The sequence below is a fragment of the Lonchura striata genome, chromosome W, assembly GCF_050655825.1.
Source record: "Lonchura striata isolate lonStrDom1 chromosome W, ASM5065582v1, whole genome shotgun sequence".
Taxonomy (NCBI): domain Eukaryota; kingdom Metazoa; phylum Chordata; class Aves; order Passeriformes; family Estrildidae; genus Lonchura; species Lonchura striata.
Genome location: NC_140743.1, coordinates 7,424,014 through 7,431,932, shown reverse-complemented (window position 1 = coordinate 7,431,932; position 7,919 = coordinate 7,424,014).

Below are 7,919 nucleotides of genomic sequence, written 5' to 3'. Positions count from 1 at the left end.
GCTTAGGAAGCTTGGTCAACCTGCCGAGGTAAAGTCGAATGTCTCTCCGAGCCTTACACTCGAACTCTGGCCAAGTCCCTTCCCCTGAATCTCCTACTAGGCTTAGGAGTATAGGTCTACCTGCCAAGGAAAGGTCGAACGTCCTGCTGAGCCTTACAATCGAATTCCGGCCAAGTCCCTACGCCTGACTCCTACTAGTCTTATGAAGCTGGGTCTCCCTGCTGAGGTAAGGTCGAACGTCCTGCCGAGCCTTACGCTCCAACTCTGGCCAAATCTCCACGCCTTACTCCTATTAGGCTTAGGAAGCTTGGTCTCCCTGCCGAGGTGAGGTCGAAAGCCCTGCCGAGCCTTACACTAGAGCATCAGCCAAGTCCCTTCACCTGAGTCCTATTAGGCTTAGGATGGTTGGTCTCCTTGCCGAGGTAATGTCGAACGTTCTGCCAAGCAGTACAGTCGAACTCCGGAAAAGTCATTTCGCTTGACTCCTACTAGGCTTATGAAGCTTGGTCTCCCTGACGAGATAAAGTCGAACCTCCTGCCGAGCCTTGCACTTGATCTCCAGCCCAGTCTCTTCGCCTGAATCCTACTAGGCTTAGGAATCTTGGTCTCCCTGCTGAGGTAAGGTCGAACGTCCTGCCGAGTCTTACACTCGAACTTCTGCCAGGTCTCCAGGCCTGAATCCTACTAGGCTTAGGAAGCCTGGTCTCCCTGCCGAGGTAAGTTTTAACGTCCTGTAGAGCCTTACGCTCGAACTCTGGCCAAGTACCTTCACCAGACTCCTTTTAGGCTTAGGAAGGTTCTTCGCCCTGCTGAGGAAATGTCGAATGTTCTGGTGAGCCTTACAATCCAACTCCGGCAAAATCATTTGTCTTGACTCCAACAAGGCTTAAGAAGCTTGGTCTCTTTGCCAAAATAATGTCGAACGTCCTGCCGAGTCTTACACTCTAACTCCGGCCCAGTCCCTTCGCCCTACCCTCCTACGAGGCTTAGGAATATTGGTCTCTTTGCCGAGGCAAGGTCGAACGTCCTACCGAGCCTTACACTCGATCTCTGGCCAAGTCCTTTCGCCTGACTCTTCTACTAGGCTTAGGAAGCATGGTCTACTTGCCGACGTAATGTCGAACGTCCTGCCGAGCAGTACGCTTGAACTCTAGCAAAGTTCCTTCACCTGAATCTCCTACTAGGCTTAGAAAACTTGGTCTCCCTGCCGAGGAACGGTCGAACATCTCGCCGAGCCTTACACTCGAACTTCTGTCAAGACCTTACACCTGACTCTTTCTAGGCCTAGGAAGCTTGGTCTCCGTGCCGAGGTAAGGTCGAACGTCCTGCAGAGCCTCACACTTGAACTGCGGCCAAGACCCAACGCCTGACTCCTACTAGGCTTAGGAATCTTGGTCTCCCTGACAAGATAAGTTCGAACGTCCTGCCGAGCCTTACACTTGAACTCCGGCCCAGTCCCTTCGCCTTAATCCTACTAGGCTTAGGAAGCTTTGTCAACCTGCTGAGGTAAGGTCGAACGTCCTGCCAAGCCTTACAGTCGAATTTCGGCCAAGTCTCCTGACCATAATCCTACTAGGCTTAGGAAGCTTGGTCTCCCTGCCGAGGTGAGGTCGAAGGTCCTTCCGAGCCTTACACACGAACATCGACCAAGTCCTTTCGCCTGACTCCTATTAGGCTTAGGAAGCTTGGTCACCCTGCCGAAGTAATGTCGAACATTCTGCCGAGCCTTCCACTCGAACTCTGGACAAGTCCTTTCGCCCTTCTCTCCTACAAGGCTTAGGAAGCTTGGTCTTCCTGCCGAGGTAAGGTCGAACGTCCTACCGAGCCTTACACTCCAATTGCACCCAGTCCCTTCGCTTTAATCCTACTAGGCTTAGGAAGCTTGGTCAACCTGCCGAGGTAAGGTCGAACGTCCTGCCGAGCCTTACGCTCTAACTCTGGCCAAATCTCCACGCCTGACTCTTACTAGGCTTAGGAATCTTGGTCTCCCTGCTGAGGTAAGGTCGAACGTCCTGCCGAGCCTTACACTCGAACTTCTGCCAAATCCTTTCGACTGACTCCTACTAAGCTTATGAAGCTTGGTCTCCCTGACGAGATAGGGTCGAATGTTTTACCGAGCCTGACACTCGAACTCCGGCCCAGTCCCTTCGCCTTAATCCTGCTAGGCTTAGGAAGCTTGGTCAACCTGCTGAGGTAAGGTCTAACGTCCTGCCGAGCCTTACACTCGAATTTCCGCCAAGTCTCTTGATCAGAATCCTTCTAGGCTTAGGAAGCTTGGTCTCCCTGCCGAGCTGAGGTCGAAGGTCCTGCCGAGCCTTACATTAGAACATCGGCCAAGTCCCTTCGCCTGAGTCCTATTAGGCTTAGGAAGCTTGGTCACCCTGCCGAGATAAGGTCGAACGTCCTGCCGAGCCTTACACTCGAATTTCGGCCAAGTCCCTTCGCCTGGCTCCTACTAAGCTTAGGAAGCTTGGTCTCCCTGCCGAGGTAAGGTCGAACGTCCTACCGAGCCTTACACTCGAACTCTGGCCAAGTCCTTTCGCCTGACTCTCCTACTAGGCTTAGGAAGCATGTTCTACTTTCCGACGTAATGTCGAACGTCCTGCCGAGCAGTACGCTTGAACTGTAGCAAAGTCCCTTCGCCTGAATCTCCTACTATGCTTAGAAAGCTTGGTCTCCATGCCGAGGTAAGGTCGAACGTCTTGCCGAGCCTTACACTCAAACTTTTGTGAAGACCTTACACCTGACTCCTTCTAGGCCTAGGAAGCTTGGTCTCCCTGCTGAGGTATGGTCGAACGTCCTGCCGAGCCTTACACTCGAACTCCGGCCCAGTCCCTTCGCCTTAATGCTACTAGGCTTAGGAAGCTTTGTCAACCTGCTGAGGTAAGGTCGAACGTCCTGCCAAGCCTTACAGTCGAATTTCGGCCAAGTCTCGTGACCTGAATCCTACTAGGCTTAGGAAGCTTGGTCTCCCTGCCGAGGTGAGGTCGAAGGTCCTGCCGAGCCTTACACTCGAACATCGGCCCAGTCCCTTCGCCTGAATCCTACTAGGCTTAGGAAGCTTTGTCAACCTGCCGAGGTAATGTCGAACGTTCTGCTGAGCCTTACACTCGAATTCCAGCCAAGTCCTTTCGCCTGGCTTCTAGTAATCTTAGGAAGCTTGGTCTCCCTGCCGAGGTAAGGTCGAATGTCTCTCCGAGCCTTACACTCGAACTCTGGCCATGTCCCTTCACCTGAATCTCCTTCTAGGCTTCGGAGTATTGGTCTACCTGCCAAGGAAAGGTCGAACGTCCTGCTGAGCCTTACACTCCAATTCCGGCCAAGTCCCTACGCCTGACTCCTACTAGTCTTACAAAGCTTGGTCTCCCTGCCGAGGTAAGGTCGAACGTCCTGCCGAGCCTTACGCTCTAACTCTGGCCAAATCTCCACGCCTGACTCCTACTAGACTTAGGAAGATTGGTCTCCCTGCCGAGGTAATGTCGAATGTTCTGCCAAGCAGTACAGTCGAACTAAGGAAAAGTCATTTTGCTTGACTCCTACTAGGCTTATGAAGCATGGTCTCCCTTACGAGATAAAGTCGAACCTCCTCCCAAGCCTTACACTCGAACTCCAGCCCAGTCCCTTCGCCTAAATTCTACTAGGCTTAGGAAGCTTGGTCAACCTGCTGAGGTAAGGTCGAACGTCCTGCCGAGCCTTACACTCGAATTTCGGCCAAGTCTCCTGACCAGAATCCTAGTAGGCGTAGGAAGCTTGGTCTCCCTGCCGAGGTGAGGTCGAAGGTCCTGCCGAGCCTTATACTCGAACACCAGCCAAGTCCCTTCGCCTGGCTCCTACTAAGCTTAGGAAGCTTGGTCAACCTGCCGAGGTAAAGTCGAATGTCTCTCCGAGCCTTACACTCGAACTCTGGCCAAGTCCCTTCCCCTGAATCTCCTACTAGGCTTAGGAGTATAGGTCTACCTGCCAAGGAAAGGTCGAACGTCCTGCTGAGCCTTACAATCGAATTCCGGCCAAGTCCCTACGCCTGACTCCTACTAGTCTTATGAAGCTGGGTCTCCCTGCTGAGGTAAGGTCGAACGTCCTGCCGAGCCTTACGCTCCAACTCTGGCCAAATCTCCACGCCTTACTCCTATTAGGCTTAGGAAGCTTGGTCTCCCTGCCGAGGTGAGGTCGAAAGCCCTGCCGAGCCTTACACTAGAGCATCAGCCAAGTCCCTTCACCTGAGTCCTATTAGGCTTAGGATGGTTGGTCTCCTTGCCGAGGTAATGTCGAACGTTCTGCCAAGCAGTACAGTCGAACTCCGGAAAAGTCATTTCGCTTGACTCCTACTAGGCTTATGAAGCTTGGTCTCCCTGACGAGATAAAGTCGAACCTCCTGCCGAGCCTTGCACTTGATCTCCAGCCCAGTCTCTTCGCCTGAATCCTACTAGGCTTAGGAATCTTGGTCTCCCTGCTGAGGTAAGGTCGAACGTCCTGCCGAGTCTTACACTCGAACTTCTGCCAGGTCTCCAGGCCTGAATCCTACTAGGCTTAGGAAGCCTGGTCTCCCTGCCGAGGTAAGTTTTAACGTCCTGTAGAGCCTTACGCTCGAACTCTGGCCAAGTACCTTCACCAGACTCCTTTTAGGCTTAGGAAGGTTCTTCGCCCTGCTGAGGAAATGTCGAATGTTCTGGTGAGCCTTACAATCCAACTCCGGCAAAATCATTTGTCTTGACTCCAACAAGGCTTAAGAAGCTTGGTCTCTTTGCCAAAATAATGTCGAACGTCCTGCCGAGTCTTACACTCTAACTCCGGCCCAGTCCCTTCGCCCTACCCTCCTACGAGGCTTAGGAATATTGGTCTCTTTGCCGAGGCAAGGTCGAACGTCCTACCGAGCCTTACACTCGATCTCTGGCCAAGTCCTTTCGCCTGACTCTTCTACTAGGCTTAGGAAGCATGGTCTACTTGCCGACGTAATGTCGAACGTCCTGCCGAGCAGTACGCTTGAACTCTAGCAAAGTTCCTTCACCTGAATCTCCTACTAGGCTTAGAAAACTTGGTCTCCCTGCCGAGGAACGGTCGAACATCTCGCCGAGCCTTACACTCGAACTTCTGTCAAGACCTTACACCTGACTCTTTCTAGGCCTAGGAAGCTTGGTCTCCGTGCCGAGGTAAGGTCGAACGTCCTGCAGAGCCTCACACTTGAACTGCGGCCAAGACCCAACGCCTGACTCCTACTAGGCTTAGGAATCTTGGTCTCCCTGACAAGATAAGTTCGAACGTCCTGCCGAGCCTTACACTTGAACTCCGGCCCAGTCCCTTCGCCTTAATCCTACTAGGCTTAGGAAGCTTTGTCAACCTGCTGAGGTAAGGTCGAACGTCCTGCCAAGCCTTACAGTCGAATTTCGGCCAAGTCTCCTGACCATAATCCTACTAGGCTTAGGAAGCTTGGTCTCCCTGCCGAGGTGAGGTCGAAGGTCCTTCCGAGCCTTACACACGAACATCGACCAAGTCCTTTCGCCTGACTCCTATTAGGCTTAGGAAGCTTGGTCACCCTGCCGAAGTAATGTCGAACATTCTGCCGAGCCTTCCACTCGAACTCTGGACAAGTCCTTTCGCCCTTCTCTCCTACAAGGCTTAGGAAGCTTGGTCTTCCTGCCGAGGTAAGGTCGAACGTCCTACCGAGCCTTACACTCCAATTGCACCCAGTCCCTTCGCTTTAATCCTACTAGGCTTAGGAAGCTTGGTCAACCTGCCGAGGTAAGGTCGAACGTCCTGCCGAGCCTTACGCTCTAACTCTGGCCAAATCTCCACGCCTGACTCTTACTAGGCTTAGGAATCTTGGTCTCCCTGCTGAGGTAAGGTCGAACGTCCTGCCGAGCCTTACACTCGAACTTCTGCCAAATCCTTTCGACTGACTCCTACTAAGCTTATGAAGCTTGGTCTCCCTGACGAGATAGGGTCGAATGTTTTACCGAGCCTGACACTCGAACTCCGGCCCAGTCCCTTCGCCTTAATCCTGCTAGGCTTAGGAAGCTTGGTCAACCTGCTGAGGTAAGGTCTAACGTCCTGCCGAGCCTTACACTCGAATTTCCGCCAAGTCTCTTGATCAGAATCCTTCTAGGCTTAGGAAGCTTGGTCTCCCTGCCGAGCTGAGGTCGAAGGTCCTGCCGAGCCTTACATTAGAACATCGGCCAAGTCCCTTCGCCTGAGTCCTATTAGGCTTAGGAAGCTTGGTCACCCTGCCGAGATAAGGTCGAACGTCCTGCCGAGCCTTACACTCGAATTTCGGCCAAGTCCCTTCGCCTGGCTCCTACTAAGCTTAGGAAGCTTGGTCTCCCTGCCGAGGTAAGGTCGAACGTCCTACCGAGCCTTACACTCGAACTCTGGCCAAGTCCTTTCGCCTGACTCTCCTACTAGGCTTAGGAAGCATGTTCTACTTTCCGACGTAATGTCGAACGTCCTGCCGAGCAGTACGCTTGAACTGTAGCAAAGTCCCTTCGCCTGAATCTCCTACTATGCTTAGAAAGCTTGGTCTCCATGCCGAGGTAAGGTCGAACGTCTTGCCGAGCCTTACACTCAAACTTTTGTGAAGACCTTACACCTGACTCCTTCTAGGCCTAGGAAGCTTGGTCTCCCTGCTGAGGTATGGTCGAACGTCCTGCCGAGCCTTACACTCGAACTCCGGCCCAGTCCCTTCGCCTTAATGCTACTAGGCTTAGGAAGCTTTGTCAACCTGCTGAGGTAAGGTCGAACGTCCTGCCAAGCCTTACAGTCGAATTTCGGCCAAGTCTCGTGACCTGAATCCTACTAGGCTTAGGAAGCTTGGTCTCCCTGCCGAGGTGAGGTCGAAGGTCCTGCCGAGCCTTACACTCGAACATCGGCCCAGTCCCTTCGCCTGAATCCTACTAGGCTTAGGAAGCTTTGTCAACCTGCCGAGGTAATGTCGAACGTTCTGCTGAGCCTTACACTCGAATTCCAGCCAAGTCCTTTCGCCTGGCTTCTAGTAATCCTGGGAAGCTTGGTCTCCCTGCCGAGGTAAGGTCGAATGTCTCTCCGAGCCTTACACTCGAACTCTGGCCATGTCCCTTCACCTGAATCTCCTTCTAGGCTTCGGAGTATTGGTCTACCTGCCAAGGAAAGGTCGAACGTCCTGCTGAGCCTTACACTCCAATTCCGGCCAAGTCCCTACGCCTGACTCCTACTAGTCTTACAAAGCTTGGTCTCCCTGCCGAGGTAAGGTCGAACGTCCTGCCGAGCCTTACGCTCTAACTCTGGCCAAATCTCCACGCCTGACTCCTACTAGACTTAGGAAGATTGGTCTCCCTGCCGAGGTAATGTCGAATGTTCTGCCAAGCAGTACAGTCGAACTAAGGAAAAGTCATTTTGCTTGACTCCTACTAGGCTTATGAAGCATGGTCTCCCTTACGAGATAAAGTCGAACCTCCTCCCAAGCCTTACACTCGAACTCCAGCCCAGTCCCTTCGCCTAAATTCTACTAGGCTTAGGAAGCTTGGTCAACCTGCTGAGGTAAGGTCGAACGTCCTGCCGAGCCTTACACTCGAATTTCGGCCAAGTCTCCTGACCAGAATCCTAGTAGGCGTAGGAAGCTTGGTCTCCCTGCCGAGGTGAGGTCGAAGGTCCTGCCGAGCCTTATACTCGAACACCAGCCAAGTCCCTTCGCCTGGCTCCTACTAAGCTTAGGAAGCTTGGTCAACCTGCCGAGGTAAAGTCGAATGTCTCTCCGAGCCTTACACTCGAACTCTGGCCAAGTCCCTTCCCCTGAATCTCCTACTAGGCTTAGGAGTATAGGTCTACCTGCCAAGGAAAGGTCGAACGTCCTGCTGAGCCTTACAATCGAATTCCGGCCAAGTCCCTACGCCTGACTCCTACTAGTCTTATGAAGCTGGGTCTCCCTGCTGAGGTAAGGTCGAACGTCCTGC